The following is a 20273-nucleotide window of genomic DNA, read 5'->3' on the forward strand; positions in this document are numbered from 1 at the left end:
ATTGTAGAGGACCGGCGATGGCAACTAGTGTTCCGAAAGTATTGGAATTACCTCTACCACCACTGCAGAACCAACCTAGAGCAAGGACTTTTAATATGACTATGAAGGAAGTTGTGCAGAGTCCAAGTGTGATTGCATGTACGCTTTCTGTGAATTCAGTTAATGCATAAGTATTGATTGATTCTTGAGCAACAAGATCTTTTATTTCTTAAGAATTTATTGATAAGACATGTTGTGAAATTCAATGGTTGGGTGAGACGTTAATTATAAAGTTAGTGAATGAAGACCAAGTTCCTGTAAATCGAATATATCCAGAATTCGATATCAAAATAGCAGGACATCACTTCTCAGTTGACTTGATACCTTTCAAGTTAGGAGAATTTGATGGTATTCTAGGAATGAATTGGCTACCCGGTAATAATGCTCAGAATGACTGTGCAAATAAGAAAGTGAAATTGTGAACTGCAGATAATGCAATGGTAATATTTAAAGGTGAGAAACAGCGGACAAAGTTCCTAACAATGATGCAGACTAAACGATTACTACGTCAAGGATGTAAAGCTTATTTGGCCAATGTCTTGGATATTAATAAAGAAATCCCAAGAATAGAAGACATTTCCATTGTACGTGAGTTTCCTGATATTTTTCCAGATATGAACTTCCAGGGTTACGGCCAGATCAAGGTATCGAGTTTACTATTGATTTGGCGCCAGGCACGGAACAAGTTTCGAAAACTCCGTATCGGATGTCAACAGTTGAAATGAAAGAGTTGGCGACATAATTACAAGATCTTCTGGACAAAGGAATTATAAGACCAAGCGTATCCTCATGGGGTCCACGGGTATTGTTTGTGAAGAAGAAAGACGGTAATATGCGACTATGTATCGATTATCATGAGTTGAATAAGTTGACCATCAAAAATAAGTATCCTTTACCAAAGATCGATGATTTTTTTGATCAGCTAAAAGAATCCGCATGGTTTTCTATGGTAGACTTGAGGTCAGGATACCATCAATTGAAGATCAAGGCCGAAGATATTCCCAAGACTACTTTTCATACCGGATATGGACATTATGAATTCATCGTAATGGCATTCGATTTAACTAATGCACCAATAGCATTCATGGATTTGATGAACAGGGTATTCAAAAAGTACTTGGATAAATTCATGATTGTATTTATTGATGACATCTTGATTTACTCGAAGACTAAAGAAGAACATGTCGAGCATCTAAGAATCGCTTTAGAAATCTTAAGGAAGAAACAACTTTATGCGAAATTTTAGAAATGTGAATTCTGGTTAAAATAAGTGCAATTCCTAGGCCATATAATTAGTACTGAAGGAGTTCAAGTTGATCCTGCAAAGATTGAAGCTGTATTAAATTGGGAAAGACCAAAGACACTAAAAGAAGTTAGAAGTTTCTTGGGATTAGATGGCTATTACAGAAGATTTGTTAAGGATTTTGCGAAGATAGCTACGCCACTAACCAAGTTGACTCGAAAGAATGAAAAGTTCATATGGGATGAAAAATGTGAAGAAAGTTTTCAGGAACTGAAGAACCGACTGGTGACCGCACCTGTATTAGTACTACTAGACGAGCAAGGAGATTTAATAATTTACAGTGATGCTTCCTACCAAGGATTATGTTGCGTATTAATGCAGCGCGGTAATATACTTGCATATGCTTCTAAACAACTGAAACCTCATGAACAGAAATATCCTACGCATGATCTGGAATTAGCCGCAATCGTATTCACATTGAAGCTTTGGAGACATTATCTTTATTTCGAAAAGTGTGAATTTTACACAGATCGTAAAAGTTTAAAATATATCTTTACGCAGAAGAAACTCAACATGAGACAAAGGCGATGGTTATAATTAATCAAGGATTATGATGTTACAATCAAATATCATTTAGGAAAAGCAAACATTATAGCAAATGCATTAAGCCGGAAGGAAAGATTGAATATGTTAACTTCTTCAGAAGAATTGGTCCGAGAGTTTGATAAACTGGAAATTGATGTTCGTATTCCAAGAGGATCTACTGAAATGAATTATGCAATGACATTTCAACCCGAACTATTAGAAAAGATCCGAAGATGTCAAGAGGAGGTGACAAGTCAAGAAGACGATGACCTAACGAGAGAAGAAATTACAAGTGAGAAAGATGATAAGGGAATTCTATGATTTTCATCAAGGATCTGGATATCTAATGTGCCAGAATAAAAGGAAGAAATCATGTGAGACACTCACAACTCAAGATATTCCATTCATCCAGGAAGTACAAAGATGTATCGAGATCTAAAAGAAAACTTTTGGTGGCCATACATGAAGAAAGAAATAGCGGAATGGGTGAGTAAATGTTATATGTGCCAACGAGTTAAAGCGGAACATCAACGACCAAGCAGACTACTATAACCACTGGATATTCCGGAATGGAAATGGAAACATCTAGCGATGGATTTTTTGATAGGACTCCCAAAGAACCAGAGCAAATTATGATACAATTTGGGTGATTATCGAAAGATTAACGAAGTCAGCTCATTTTTGTAACGCCCTCCAGACCCGGGGTATAAGTCTAGGGGTTACTAGCTAATCACCAACCCTGTACAATCTGATTAACAATAATAAAGAAATAAAACTAAACCCCTTTAACACTAACCAGGATCTTTTTAGGTTGAAATATGAAAACAAGAACCACTAACTACTTTTATTACAAACCAAATTCAAAGTCTCACAAACTCTCTTTATTACAAACCATTGTCTAACCAATTTTAACTAAGTTCATCTTTTATTCAAACACACAAACTAACAATCTACACACCACCTGTTCGGGCAACTCAAAGCTTTCTTCCTGAATTGGGATCAACACCTTGGGTATGAGAGGATCCCGAGGCTTGACCCGCTTCTTTACCACTCGAGTCCTGATGGGTTTCATATTCCTTCTTAACTGAAAACAATAAGGAGAATAACAACAAAAAGGGTGAGCCAAAAATTGCTCAATAAGTCCACAAAATATAAACAGTGTTAAAGCATTTTAAATGAATCCGGAACCCGGGTATATCTGCAAAGATATAACCCCGCGAGAAGAGAAAGAAGGCCATTATTGGTGAATATAAACGAACTAAACTAGACTCAAGTTGGCATCTGTACCCTGCTGATCAGCTAGGATACAGTGCAGATCTATATCTCACTATATAGATCCCGTCGGGCACCCAAACACTACGGCCCATCTCAAAGCACCGGTTATGTCCCGGTCCTTAGGATTAAGTAAACTTAATCCCCAAAGTATTATTATCCAGTCCCTGAAATAGCAACCGGAACAATCGGCATGCTTTGACATATTCTAATCACCAGAATATATCAATAATTTTGGAGTAGCAATTAGAATATGAATAACCAAGTCAAATAAAAAGGATAAGCAAGAATCGAAATGAAATATGAATAAGAGAATTAAAAGAGTGCAAGCGTGATAAGAATCAGAAGAGAATATCACTATTCTGAAAAATAGAATAGGGGAGAAATTTGCCTTCTGCGCGACTCACTGCAATTAAATCACCTTCGTCTATCACCTACTTAACCTACCTTGTTGGCTTAGCTTCTGTGAGCAAAATAGACTGGTTAAGTCATTTTGTACTTCAATTGCATCTTGAATCGACTTCATTTCGTTCCTATTATCTACCCATACGCTTATGACTGACTCGTATATTACATATAAGCAAGTAAGACTCGATTAACCACATAATACACATAAGCACATAAGCACATAATTTCTTTTATAGTTAAAATAATTTTTAGAATCAAAATTGACTCGCTGATCGCTTCACTGATCATCATCTGCCTTGTTTCCCATTTTCCCGGAATTTTTCGGACTCTTCTCGGCATGCACTTCGACTAATAATCGAGCAAATATCAAATTCAACTAATTTCTAGAATTAATTAGGTCTTTATATTATTTTTAATAAAAATAATTCATTTTTCTGACTCAAAGGGCTTTCATTTCGCTCAAATCGGACTAACGGTCTAATTAATATCAATTAAACACTGATGATTCAATTTATTATTCAATATAAATAATTATTACTAATTTTTAAACCCTAAAATAATTTTTAAACAATTATTTAAGAAAAATCAAAGTCAAAAATAATTTTTCTATAATTTTTGGAGTTAAAATGAATATGTTAGGATTTATTGAAAGTTATTTGATTAATTATCGAAATAATTAATCATTTTTAAATAATTAATAAATAATAAATAACTAATAAATATTTAATAAGTAATTATTTAATAATCTAAAATAATTAATCCCTAATTATTAGGATTACTTACAATTTATTACAAATATTTACAACTTATTATTATTTACTCGATTAGATCGATTATTTACAAATAAATAATCGACATTATTAGTTGATACGTTAATTATCGAATAAATAAGTGATTATTCGAATCAGAATCCAATTCACCGATCAACTACTTGCATTAATACGAGTTACTCACCCCTCTCGTATAATTATTAACACATTACATTTATTATTACAATTTATACGATTTAAATCAACTATCTGTATTTAATTATTCATTACGAATAATTATTACGATACTCTAAGAATAATTAACTATCACTCGAATAATAATCGAACTTATCGTTCAATTACCCGTATAGATACAAGTTACTCGTTTTATTTCCCTAATTATCGAATCTTTAAATAATACTATTCGATTAATTATTAATTCTTAATTATCAACTGATTACTTAGTTACTACATAATAAAGAAATAAATAAATAATTAGGTAAACTATTAAATAATTACTTAAATAACTAAATTCGAATTTCTAATTTAAGAAAATAATTCAGAAATTATTAATAATATTTTAAAGAATTTAAAACTAATTTTTAATTGATTTTCAAAATTAATAAAACTGATTTTTAATTTTATAATATATAAATAAATAATTAAAATTGCACAAACAGAAAACAGGAATGGGTTTTATTGGATCAAACCCGGTTCGTACACCGGGTCGAAACCGGGTCGACCACGGGTCGCCAAGAACAGCTGCCCGATTTCCCAGAATCCGGCACCGGGGTCTGTTTCCGGCGAGGCTCAATCGAAGCCAATACGTAATGGTTCGACACCGTTCTTGCTGCCAACACGTTCCGCTCGGCTCCGTCATCACAACCACCCATCCTGCAACCACCGACGATAGCTCTGTCATCTTCTACGGCAACAACCAGACAAAAACCGGCAGAACTCCGGCCAAAAACACGATCCTTCGTGTTTGTATACCAAACTTGAAGATTATTATACGAAAGTAAAGTTGTTTAATTCTACAATCAAACACAGCCATCAACAACAATCAAAACATCACCAAAATCATAAAAAAACGAATAAAAAATTCTGCTAAGCCCACGAACTCGAACCATAGCCTCCTGGGGTTATACCGATCAATTGAATACTCAAAATCATTCCTAAGACTCGGGGGATGCTATACGAACCATCAAAATCATCAAACAATTCAAGAATCAAAAATGCCTAATTCGACTATAAACCCTAAAAATACGAATTGAAAATCAAAGATATAAAACATGAAATTGATTATACCAATCGAAAGTAGAGATCAAGAGCTTTGCAACGACTACTTACATGCTTGATTTGGAGATCAGAATCACGATGAAATCGCTGGTGGAAGTCAAGAACACCAAACCCTAATTTATGGAAATTGGGAATAATTGCAGAATTTTCTAATTTTTAATTAAATAAATTAATAATAATTAGGGTATTAATAGCTACAAAATTAATACTCCTAAATTAAATTAAGGGGATAATTATACATCTAATAAAAATATTAGGCCCTAATTTTTATAATTTTTGAGTATTAAAATTTAATTTATAAATATTTTATATATACAATATATATGCCAAAATTTCCCAAAAATTGTGAATAATGCAAAAATACAAAGAATTGGTATAAATCAAATCCTATAATTTTATAAAAATAAAAATATGATTTTTGTGGGGTTTTTAACACCCAATGGGGCCCGGAAAAGTTATTTTTCGCAAAACAAGAAAATTTATAAAATGTCTAGACATAATAATGCGATGATAAAAGCCGTTTGATGAAAAATAAGGCCCATTATTTTATTTGAAATACTGGCTTTAAAAATCATGATTTGGGTCGTAAAACGTTTGAAATGAAAGCGATGAATGTAAAATAAAACATCTGAAAAATAATGAAATGACACGGAATACACGTAACACGTAATAATTAGGGTTGGACAAATAATTACACATAAACGACACATTAACACAAATAATTTATTATAATTATGATATAATTCAGACGTAAGTTTTCCAGACGTTACAATTTTCTTCCAATCAAAGAAAGGTTTTCGCTCGACAAATTAGTGCACTTATATCTCAAAGAAATTGTGATGCGACATGGAGTTCCTATATCCATTGTATCTGATCAAGATCCACGTTTCAATTCAAGATTCTGGAGACAATTTCAGGGATGTTTAGGCACCAAATTGAATATGAGCACCTCTTATCATCCGCAAACGGATGGAAAAAGTGAAAGGACGATTCAAACAATTGAAGATATGCTACGTGTATGTGCAATTGACTTTAAAGGCAGTTGGGACGAGCATCTACCGTTAGTGGAATTTTCTTACAACAACAGCTATCTTGCAAGCATTAGATTGCCACCTTTTAAAGCTTTATATGGAAGAAATTACATATCTCTTGTGTATTGGGATGAAGTTGGTGAACGAAAAATTCTAGGTCCATAATTGATTCAACAGACCAAGGAAAAAGTAGCGCTTATCCAGAAGCGACTCGAAGCAACGCAAAATCAACAACGCAATTATGCAAATCAAACCAGGAAGGACATGGGTTACCAAGAAGGGGAACATGTGTTATTAAAAGTATCTCCATGGAAAGGATTGACCAGGTTTGGCAATAAAGGTAAACTAAAGCCACGATACGTAGGTCCATTTGAAATCTTGAAGAAAGTCAGGAAGGTCGCGTACGAGTTAGCCTTACCGCCCCATATGCAGCATATTCATAATGTGTTCCATGTGTCAATGCTTAAGAAATATAATCCTGATTTGAGGCATGTAATAAAATATGAGCCGATAAAAATTCAAGCTAATTTGTCATATGTAGAGCAGCCAATAAGAATTCTAGATCGGCATGAAAGAGTGTTGAGAAATAAGTATGTATTTTTAGTATGAGTTTTGTGGAGAAACCCTATGGTTGAAGAGTCAACCGGGGAACTTGAGAGAGAAATGATAGGAAAATATCCCCAGTTATTTTCTTAGCAAGATTCTGAGGACAAAATCCTATTAAGGGGGGAGGATGTAATGACCGGGAAATTACGCTTGTATTATATCATAATAAAGATGAAATTATGTGTTTTATTATTCCATTAAGTGTATTTAGTCATAAAACCCTAGTTGTTATATGCCATGTGTGTTCTGTAACGTCAGGGTATTTTTCGCGTATTTATTGGGTATTTTACTTCTTGTTAAAAGCTTTTGTATCAAAAGTTATGTGACCCGAACTTTGTTTTAACAGTTGATATTTCAAATAAAATAATTGACCTTATTTTTCCTAGTATGGCTTGTACCATAGCGTTATTCTGAACATCCAGTTATTTTATAAATTTCCTCTTTTCGCGAAAAATGACTTTTTCGGGCCCCTTCAGGTGTCAAAAACCCCACAAAAATCATGTTTTTATTTTTATAAAATTAATGGACTTTTAAATATTCTATTTCTTTGCATTTTTGAATTATTCATAAATTTTGGGAATTTTTGGCATATATATTGTATATATTAAATATTTAAAAAATTAAAAATTACTACTCAAAAATTATTAATTAATGGCCAATTAATTTTATTAAATGTAAAATTAGAGCCTTAATTTTAATGAGGGGTATTATTTTTATTACTATAAATACCCTAATTTTTATTTAATTATATATAATTAATTAATAAAAATACTGAAAAATAAAAAATTCAATGCAAACCGGGTCGGATTTTCCAGAAACTGGTCGAAGAATCAAAGCATGATTTTGAGCAACTCTGAGCACCAAATCTGTTGATGTGAGTACTCAAATAGATCATCTTGATCCGTTCTTTGTGTTTCTGGTATCAATTTCATGTTTTGATTCGTTATTTTTCAATTTTAAGTTTTAGGGTTTATGTTCGAATTAGGGGATTTTGATTCTAGGGTTATTTGATTGATTTGATGATTGATATAGCTTTGTTTGAATGTTTAAAGTCGATTTATGCTAGTTAATTCATCAAACGATTCCTGGATAATGAAGTTCAATTATTAGGGTTTATGTTCTAATTTTGATTTAATCGTTTATGAGTTTAAATGATTTTTGGTTCATAAGATGTTAGGGCTTTGATGGTAGAGTTTACAAGCTTTTTTTTGGACTATTGATCTTAGAGTTTTAAGCACAGATGAAACATATCGGTTTTTGGCTGGTGTTTTGTTTGGTTTGGTCGTAGAATCTGATTCAGGGATGTTTTTTATCGTAAAACGGTGGGGATTGATTGTGAGGGATGTGAGGAATGAAAAAACCGTAAAACGACATTAAACAGTGCTATTTTGGCCCCTAACGAGACTCACCGGTGTCCGGTGAAGTCGCCGGATTCTGGGTTTCATCACAGATTCCGGTGGTGTTCTTCACCGACCCGGATTATGACCCGTTAACCAGTTCCTGAAACCCAATTTTAATCCGTTTTGTCATAAGTTCTTTTTCTAGACAAATGTTTCTGAGTTTTTATTTTTATTAATTATAAAATCAGCTTTATTTATTTTATAAATTGATTAATTAAGTAATTAAATTGATTTATTTTATAAATAAATTTGAAATATTTTCTAAAAATCAGAGTTTATTATTTCTTCAATTGTTTATTAATTATTTTTTATTTAAAAATGATTAATTATTTTGATAATTAATCAAATTATTTTCAATAGATCATAATAAATTCATTTTAATTCGAAAAATTATAGAAAAATTATTTTCAATTCTGATTTTTCCTAAATAATTATTTAAAAATATTTTTGAGATTCAATTATTTTGAATAATTAATTATATTGAATAATAAATTAATTATCCTTATTTATTTAATAATAATTGAAATGTTTATCCGATTTAAACGAAACGGAAGCCGTTTGACTCAGGAAAACGATTTGTTTTCATTAAAAATAGTTTTGAACCTTAATTTATTTTGGAAACGTGTCGTCTTTTGATATTTATTTGTTTTTAGACCCTATTACTTATAGAGACGAGCTCAATAAATTCCGAAAATTAGGAAACGAGCTAGAAGTTATATGATAATGCGAATAGTGATCCGATTTCGATTCTAAAAATATTATGTGCTATGTGGATTATGTGGTTAATCGAGTCTTAATTGCTAATAATTATAGTACGAGGCAATTGCAAGCATACGGGTAGACAATAAGGGCTATGTGAAGTTGATTTGAGACGCGATTGAGATGTGTGTCGACTAAATAAGTATCTTTCTTTGATAGAGACGAAACCAACAAGGCGGACCAAGCCAGTGTAGAGAGCGGTGATATAATTGCAGTACATCACGTAACAGGCAAGTTTTCCCCTATTACCCAAGTTACATATGAAAAAGACAAATATATAAAATAAGATATTTAGGTCTAATCACATATTTCTTCATTTCTCTATTCAGCATCTTTATATTCCTTCACGTAAGCATGGAAATGGAAATGCTTATTTGTCCTCATAAACCTGCAAATAGGCTGCCACATTTCGTTTTTATATAATCAACCTATGTGAATGTCAAGTCACCATCAACTGCTTTTTGAATTGATTATCCATTCAGATTGTGTAGATTATCCGTTGAGAGTATCTTGAGTCATCCATCGAAGCCTTATACAATTATCCGTTGAAAGTATTTCCACAGCAGTTAACACAATTTCATTTATGCAAAATTATAAGGCATCTAATATTTACAATTAGCCAACCTATTTTGCATATCATTCTAGTAGTCAACATGACTTAGAATATCCTACAACATCTAATTCTCTAAGACATTACAGAATACAGGAATGTGCTATAAAAACTTATTAAAAAGCTACTCTTTTAATGGATGACTGAGTAAGATTATCCGTTGAAAGTTACAAACTCACTTAGTTAAATCTACTAAAGTGTTTTGGTGAAATATCATCAAGTCTACACCATATTTCTAACATCCCTCCAATTTGTCTTGCATGAAATTGGTATGTATGTTTCTTCTTCTTCAATGTCCAAGATCACATACAAAGTTTATCTTGGCTTCTCATTTTCTTTTTTGAGATTCCTATCAACCCACGCGCTGTGACAGTCCTAGGTTTTGACCCGCTGTCATGTTACTATCAGTAACTGTGTATATTCTTAGCCATTGATAGTGACTAGCTAAGTAATTACTTACCCATTGGAAGTCTCTTGCTGGATGATTTTCCTAGCCAATTATAGTTACCTGTTTAGCAGTTGATGGGCAGATCTAGATAGCAGTTGATGTTATTTCCTCATTAGCAGTCGGAGACTCACTTCACTTAATCTGAATTACATAGCATCAAATATGTACACTTAGCCACCCTATTCTAGATTATCAATTCAGTCAACATGACTTCTGAATGAATAACTACATTGTTATCTATTTACATGAGTCTCATAAAAAATGTTACATAAACCCCATCACTCTATGGGCTAATCATTCAATGACTATCCCTTAGGATGGTTAGTCATAGAAGGTTACAAATTGCCTTAACATAACTATGTAATGTGATTTATTTATCATTAGGATTTAGGCTTAATTCCTAATAATCTCCCCCAATTTATGGCTGATAGACTAACAGCCATAAATTAAATCCTTGATGATAACAAAACACATTCTTACATATAGACATTAAATATTCCTAGTTGTGTTATGTTATGTTGTAGATAATTGTGGTGTACAAGGAAAGAGTTTTGAGGAAAAGATATTACTCTGAGAGTAACTCCTCCATTCTGAGCATTGTTAGGGCAAAAATACGCGCTAAATTACATGCAAGTATACGCGTTCGAAAGTAATATAGAATACTTTCCAGTTCGTTCCCACAGAAACTTGATTAGGTTAATTTCAAAATGTGCACCTATACATCAATGTATGATTATACTTCACTACTGAGACAAATAACACTTTGGGTTGTTGATTAACTAAAATATTAACTAACATGTAAATAACTAAGAGATTAAAAGATTGATTAAACTATATGAGACTAACATGAGATTCTAACTTCATTACTACATCATTCAAACTCATTATTCTTAATCTTAGCATGCAGTGGTGATGACAACTAATCAGATAACACGAAACTAGTAAATGCCAACTTTTATTGTACGAATACCCTACTACCAGACATCCACAAAAGAGATAGAAGCTGAATAGACACCAATTATGTTGAGACCCTATATGTCTATAGAATTTGACAACATAAAGGTTTAATGAACAAGTTATCAATCGTGATTACATAGGGCAAGTAAGATGGTTAAAATTACCTATGAATCATGCATAATAAATACATGAACCTATGCTAGCATGGCAATTTCTAAATCTCTATATTCAATATTGCTTTAATATAGATTAACAAACTATCTTATATGTTCGTGACACACATAAAATGAATATGCACAACCAATACTAGGATATCATACAATCACAACATACTTAGGTATCAAAACAATTAACTATAACGATTAGTTCATAACCGAACTCATCGTCACCATGGGTTCCAATGAAAGCATGGTAAATAACTAAGAGAAACTAGGTCTGAAATAACTGAATAATAATAACAAAGTACATTAACAAGAGTAAAGGATTCAAATGAATAAGAAAACAAGCATTCAACATTACAACTTAAGCAAAGAATCACAAATAAAAACAAGATCTTCTTCTCCTTCATTGTATTGTGCTATTAGGTCTTCTTGTTGCTATCTCCTTGTTGTTCTACATGAAAAACATCTTTTAAAAGTCTTTAAATACCAGCCCAACAGATCAGGAGTCCAGCAAATCAATCTTATAATAGAATCAGGATTCCTGAAATTCGATATAGAGCGGCCGCCCTCAAATCCAGCGCGGTCGCCTTGAGTTTCTGACAAATGGGCGCGACCACTCCCAAGACTAGCACAGCCGCCCTCACCTTCTGGAAATTCTAATTTTTTCTTGTTTCCTTGACTTCAATTGCTGGTTTGTTTCATCCTAACTCCTGAGGCTCCATCCTAACACCCTTTTAGCATAGAAACAATGTAAAATCTATTCCTTCTTCCAAATATACCCTCAAATGCAAAATACAATAAAAACACATCAAAAACATAAATAACTTGAGTACAAATCACCAATTCGAGCCTTTACGAAGCGTTCTAAGTGGATATAAAATCCACTTATCAAGCATGTGAGAGAATGATTTCTTCCAGATTCTTTTGCTATTTGATATTCCAATCTGTCCTTTTAGAAAATATCATTTAATTCTTTACCTAGATAGTTTAGTCTCTTCAGAGAGATATTGAATCTTCATTGATTCTCTAAAGTGCTAGACTTCTGACAGTTTCCAGCTCTTGTTGAGTCTTAGCATGTCTTCATGTCATGGATATTATCCTCCCTTCAAGAATTAAAGTAGAGGTTGCAAGTTGCTAATTCCTTTTCTTGAGGTCAAATATTGGCTTTGTAGATAATTTTGAGATGGAATGCAACTTTCAAACTTCATGGATCTAGCACTCTTCTTGTCATGTCATTAAAAGCATCATTGCACTCTTCTTTAGTAAGCTGTGTTAAATCAGTAGTGATTACCTGGTTGCTTGATGAACTAACTTCATTTTCCTCAGAATCAGCCATGAGAGCCAAGTTGACATATTCCACATCTTCATCCTCTTCTTCTCCATCAGCTGCCCAGTCTTTTTCTTGAGTAATGAAAGCCCTCTCCTTTTGCTTGAGCAGATCAAAATATTTCTTTTTGTAATCTACTTGGTCAAATTTCTTCTTTTCAGAAGTTGGCTTTCTGCACTCACTTGCAAAGTGTCCACTTATACCACAATTGAAACACTTGAACTTGGATTTGTCCACCATGTTCTTATGAGGTTTAGTGGCTCTAGTGTTTTTCCTAAATTTCATCTTTGCAAATCTCATGGACAAAAATACAAGATGCTCATCAATACCATCAGAGTCATCTTGGCTGGAGTTGTCTTCATTCTCAGCAACTTGCTCCTTACCCTTGCTTGATTCTGATTTGCCTGTGCCATCTTTGGAGTTTGATGTAGATCTCACAGTTTCTTGTCTGCATTCTTTCTCATTTTCAGCTACCAAGGCAACTGAACCTCCTTTCTTTCTTCCCTTCTCCAATACCTCATCCTGTTCCAGCTCTAGTTCATAAGTCTTCAAGATTCCATATAATCTTTCAAGAGTGAAGTCCTTATAATCTTGAGAGTTTCTCAAGGAGACAGTCATGGGTTTCCATTCCTTTGGCAAGGATCTTAAAAATTTAAGATTTGAATCCTTCACCTGGTACACTCTACCATACAGCTTCAGTCCATTCAACAGCTTTTGGAATCTATTGAATGTGTCATTTAAAGATTCATTTTCTTCAAAATGAAAATACTCATACTGTTGAATGAGAAGCTGCATTTTGTTTTCTTTTACTTGTTCTGTACCTTCACACAGTAGCTGAACTGTGTCCCAAACCTCTTTGGCAGTTGTGCAATTTATCATATTATCAAACATATCCTTGTCAAGACCATTAAACAAAATGTTCATAGCCTTCTCATCCTTGTGGACTTCTTCTGTGTCTTCCATTGTCCATTCTGCTCTAGGTTTTGGAATGGATTGACCAACAGCAATTGTGGCCGTAGCAACTGTGGCTACTTTGTGGGGACCATTCTCAATGCAGTTTACATAACCTTCATCTTGGGAGAGTAGATGAAGGTGCATTTTCACCTTCCAATGGTGATAACTGTCTTTGTCAAGAACTGGGATTTTTACTCCAATATCCTTCTTACTCATCTTTGTTAGTTTCCAAGATCTTTAAACTCTTTGTGTGTCAAGAGCTCGCTCTGATACCAATTGTTATTCCTAGTGGACTAACAATGAGATTTACAGAAGGGGGGTTGAATGTAAATCTCAAAACTTTTTCAAGTTTTGAGCAGTTTTAAAGGTTTTGTGTTCAAGATAAACAAGTGTGTGAATTGCTTTAAGCTAATACAGACAGATATATATTCAAGCACTAATGTAAAGAACACAACAGACCTTAAAAACTTTTTTGGTGGATTGTTGTTCCACCAGAGATGGTATTTCAGAAAATCTGTGATTCAAGATGTTGATCACAGCTGCATCCTAGTACAAACTAGATAATTTTTCTCTCAAGATTTTTCTAAACAGCACTGGAAAAATTCTTATCTAATTACTAGCTGCTACTTGGTTTATATATATAACCAAGTGTACAAGTGAAGACAAAGATAAAAATACAATAATAAAATAAGTTCTCCACTTGTTTCTTCTCCATATCACTCAAGTACTTTGTTGACTATTGTCTCTTTGTACTAGAGTAGAACGGCTGCTTTTTCTGATGTTCCTGAAATTAGGCTTCCATATTTCAGTTATCTCTGTCAACCCATGTGCCTCTGTCTGCTGTTACAACTACCACTTATCAACTGCTATTTAACAGAACATCCGTTGAAGCCTTCATCCGTTGATGGCTTTATCCATTGATGTGTTAGCAGTTGAAGCTCTATCTGTTGAAGCTTTAGAGACATCCGTTGAAGCTTTGTTTCTCATCCGTTGAAGGTCTTTAAGACATCCGTTGATACCACTTCATTTATACAAAATTACAAGGCATGAAATATTTACAATTGGCCTTCCTATTTGCATATCTTCTAGTAGTCAACATGACTTATATTTTCTCTCAACTTCTAAGAATTATATCTTAAATATAGAGACTGAAATGTGCTACAACACTAGACTTATTTCTAAGTAAAGCTGCACCATCAACGGATAGCCAAAGTGGTCTTATCCGTTGAGGCTGCAAACACTAAACTTCTACTTAAGTGTTTTGTTAAACATATCATCAAACTAATGCACATATATTCCTAACATGGACTACTGCGGGTCCGAGCATCTTGCGCTCTACAACTTCATCCTAACATAAGGGAGATCGACATTGTCTTCCCTCAAGGATCTCATAAGGTGATACCTCAATGCTGACATATGATCTATTGTCATAAGAAAACTCAATCCGTGTTAAGTGATCATTCCAATTTCTTTCAAGTCTATTGCACAGACTCTCATTATAGCTTTTAGCATTAGAGCTTTTGCTTCTCAATACCCATTCTTTTCCAGTTCGTAATCGCTACTACCTTCCGTTCCTAATATTATACTGGTTATACTTTTGCTCGTTAGCGTTCTATAACCTTTTAATAACCACGTCAACCTTAGTATCACGAACGCGTTATAATCGGAATACCACCGTACTGATACTACTTCTTTTTCAGCTGTTTCTATTTTCCAAAGTTTGATCAATCATATAGAAGTAAAGGAATTTGTTGAGAGATCACTATGATCATGAACACTTGTTACATTGCATAGTTAGTACAGAAGGTGGCCAGCCTTTAGTACTTGACAAGCAATTAAACAATAGATGGTATCCTACTAGGCTTCTATCACACAGATAGATAGTCCTTCGGCAATACCTCCCCTTCTGGAAGGGTTGTTCTTCTCAGCTTATATGAAATGAAAAGAAGAGAAAAGAACGAATTGAAGAGAATTGTATATATGAAAAAAAATATACTGCCACAAAATATCTGGCTTGGAACCTACCTCTGAACTATAGAGGTTTGTCATAGGAGAACAAAACATATGTATATATATATATCAACATCAAGTATTATCGCATTGCATTTTGCATGCTTAAATATTTACTATTCCATCCATCATTCTATGGACCCATGCTCTTGCTCGAGCTTATACACAATCACCTTCGAAACTCCCTCGACATCGAAAATCGAATCTGGAATCTCATTTTATACATCATCGTTACTAGAATTCTATGCTAGCATCGCAACCTTACTCGTATAGTAATATGACTCTCTAATGATAAGAAGGAATAAGTATTCAATAGGTAGATAATCTACTTAATTAGTCTATCAATGATAACTTATACACCACCACGACCCGATTAGTGGTACTCAATCTCAACATTCATTTTAATACAACTCTCATGGTTGTAATCGACTCATTACTCGCAGAATCATTGCTGCATTACTATGGTCCACCACTGAACTACTGTCGTCATTCATTTTCCATGAAATCTTAATATCTAACCATACGGAGTCCATACATGTCGTATAGAATACTTCTAAGGAGTTAACATAATCACCAATCATAATTCATGAAGAACAATCCAAACTCTGACATACTTTCATGACATGAAGTAGATAAAATTGCAGAAGAGTTTCAGTCAAAGCAACGATAACAGGTGAATACCATTCTTAATCGTATGCCTTAAATAGAAGACTTAACTCAAGGTTCGTTTAGTCCTTTTTGAAATATGGTCCTGGTTTATTCTCAAGATAGTACCTTCTGAGATAGATAGCCCGCTCATGGCGATTACACGAATTAAACCTTTACCAACTACTATTACGGTTGGGTATTGCACAGTCATCAGAAGGAATGTCAATCTTCCAAACGATAATAAAACCTGCATAGCTTTAACCATCATCACTGTATTCCTTTGGCACAAGCGCCTATAATTATCCTCTTACCTTTAAAGTGTCAGCCACCTCTTTGGCCTTTCCTGATAGTAAAATTTCCTTACAGTCAATGTCATTTTAATCACCTCCAAATAATTTTTCTACCTTATTTCAATCACAGCTTATGTGAAGATGTTTTCCTTAAAATCTGATGAGTAAAAAAAAATATTACCATTTTTCCATAAGTTATTGCCTCAGTCTTTAGAGGTTAATCACTGTCATGACTGACTCTCAATCATAATTAGAACATCTTTTATCTTAAGTCCTAATTGCCCTGAACAATTTCGACCATTACTGGTTCGATCCATACCTTCTCGTGGTTTAACACGTGCCTTACTTGGCATCATTATAATTACGTCATATTTCCTTTATCAACATTTCTATTCTCGAGAATTTTGAATTTTACCTTTCTCCTTGTAAAACCTCTAAGGTTATCCTTGAATCGTTCCTCCTGTATTCCCTGGATACAAGGCATATCAAAATACCATATACTAATACTAGAATCATTGTCTATATACTTTTGAAAAAAATTTCTCCACTTATTCTTTAAAGGTTGTTGTTACCTTAATCCTTTCCAATTCATACTGTCAAAACTCATGATGTCCCTATTAAGGGTGAAATGCCAACCTTTACGCATTCCCCTATGATTCGTTTTAAGTTACCGATGTTCTATCCTTAATTCAACCTTTAAAAAGGTACATGCATCCTTCCATGGATAAATCAAGTCATATATCCCTGATAAGGGTGTCTTATTCAATCATTCCCACCTCGATAGTATATGCCTAATTTTCACAATAACATTTGTATTCAAAATAAGGTCAATCAATATGGCCTCCAAAAGAAAACAACGGTTATCCGCTTTTCTTGTCTAATTTGGTAATGATAACAAGGATGTTCTGGAAGATATTGGTCGTGTTCAACGTGAACCTCTTCTTAATAATTCGTTATTTACTTTTGTTTTTTATCTCAATAGTCACCTCAATGTTGGGATATCTTTCATATCCGGCGTCTCCCTTTCTGGGTATCATGCCACCGATCTTACACTTCACCTTCTTGAAGGTCACTTCCTACATCCAATTTTCTTAATTTCTTACTTTCTTGTCTCCTCAGTCTATCCGCGTCTCATTATTTATCCTTCGAATTATCTCAAGGTTTCCTCGAATCTTCCCAACTTACAGGGGATAAAATATATGTATCTCTTATGCCCTCAACCATCAATTTTAACTCATGGTGAATCACCCTTATCCTGACGAATGCATACTTTTCTATTTCTATTGCTACGAGTCTTTAGGGTTTCCTCATACCCAACTCCCTTATCATACCTCAAACTCCATTGCCTTTATATTCCTTTCCACTTCAGTTTCTTTTTATTTTCCTTTCTCTTATCCTTATTTCATGAACCAACACAACATAAGTATTGATTTCAAACATCCCGTCATTCTGGATTCGTGTCCTCAGAACGAATCTTGACAACTTTTACAACTTAGATTCATAATTCATCATACTCATCCACTTTTGTTCTAGCTCCAAAGCTTTTACACTATCTCCTTATCTTTGGGAATTACTTTCTCGAAAACAATTGACTGAAATTAAATCAGTTTATTATAATCTCTTGCTTCGTGCCTTCCTTGGCCTTTCACCAACGGGTGGTCTCTCTCTTAGGAGGGTAAGTGACAAAAACAGTCTTTTGTGATTTGTCAATCATTTAGAATCTCAAATGATTCCTATATTTCCTTTAGCCAGGCTCTTGCCTCGACTGGTTCAGCTTGTTCCTTGGAACTCTAAGGGCTTAGCGACTTAAAGGCCCTGAAAGAATTTCTCACCGCATTGTTTCCTCAGGGTGGTGGTTGGGGATAATAGTCTAAGTTCTGTCTAGACAGGTCCATAAATTGCCGTATAGGATTACCGTCTCAGGTCTCCTTTCCTTACTCGACTTTCTGTTTCCTTAGTATGAAATGTTTCAACCTTCTCCCATAATCGGGGTTATCTTATACATTAAAAACCTTGTTTTCCACTCTATTATGTTATGGGTTCTTTCTTTCTTGATGGCAACCTCCCTGACTATCACATTCAGGGTTTGCCCTAAATCTTATTCCTCAAACTATGGCTCTCATCTAAGTTCTCATCCTTAAGCTCTTGAACTTTTGGAACCCAATTTCTGTAGGAACACCTCACTATCCCCTTATCATCTTTCTTGGTATGGATCTCTTCTCCAGTCATTGACTCTCTGCCTTCATTCATCACTTTTTCTGGCACAATATGTTCTTTTCCAAAAATTCGGTTTGTATTGCAATCTCAAACAGCTTTTCGGTACCGGCTCCGGTTACCTTCACTTCTATTTCCATTTTCTCAAAATCTCTTATAAACTCTCCCAAAGACATTATTATCTTGAGTCTCTCCTTTTTACTAAGGCATCAGCCACCACATTGGCTTTCCCTGAATGATAAAGAATCTCTCAATCATAATTCTTGATTAGCTCTAACCACCTCATTTGGCGCATGTTGAGCTCTTTCTGCGTGAAAATGTACTAGAGGACTTATGGCTTGTGTAAATCTCGCACTTTTCTCCATACAAGTAGTGCCTCCCATCTTTAGGGCAAAACTATTGCCACGAGCCCAAGCTCATGGGTGGGGATATTGGATTTTATATTCCCTTAATTGTCTTGACGCGTACGCGATTACCTTGCTGTGCTGTATGAGAAGCACCCTAATTCCTTATGCGAAGCGTCACTACACTTCACAAAATCTCATTTTCCATCCGGCAACGCCAACATAGGGAACGTCACCAACCTTTGCTTCGGTTCTTAAAAGTTGTTCTCGCATTTCTCTGTCCATTCGAACTTCTCAGTCTTACGAGTAAGCCGCGTTAAAGGGGCTACTATCTTTACAAACTTGAACGAACCTCTGGTAGTGACCGGCCAATCCTACCTCTGGGAGTTGCCCTAACCATGGTCATCGATTCCTCAGTGGTCCTTTATTCATTCTTGTCAGGATCCTTCACGGGATCCTTCTCAGCAACAATCCCTTCTAGGACAACATCCTCAACTGCTACATCCTCAATATCAACATCATCCGGTCCTGCGTTAGGACGCTCTATCGGATCCACAATCCGATCTCCAATTAGTAATAACACATCATCGCGCTGTTACTCCTCAACCTCAGGGTTCGGAGTCCCGCTACCATATACGATAACGAACTACACTTCTATCACGTTATTTATAAGGGTTCCCATAAGGGTTTTAACTGTTAGTACTATATTAGGTAGTCCGACTATGAACTTGGCAAGAGTTCTTATTTATCTTAGTGTACTTATTATCTTAACGTCACTTCATCTCTGAGGTTTATAACGCTTAGCTCTGATACCACTTCTATAACACCCCCAAATCCGGGGTCGGGGATCCGGGTTGTCACGAGTTCCATTTCCCTTAATAACACCCAATCTTAATAAATAATCAACTATTCTGTACTG

Source organism: Apium graveolens, chromosome 10 (genome assembly GCF_009905375.1).
Source record: "Apium graveolens cultivar Ventura chromosome 10, ASM990537v1, whole genome shotgun sequence".
Taxonomy (NCBI): Eukaryota; Viridiplantae; Streptophyta; class Magnoliopsida; order Apiales; family Apiaceae; genus Apium; species Apium graveolens.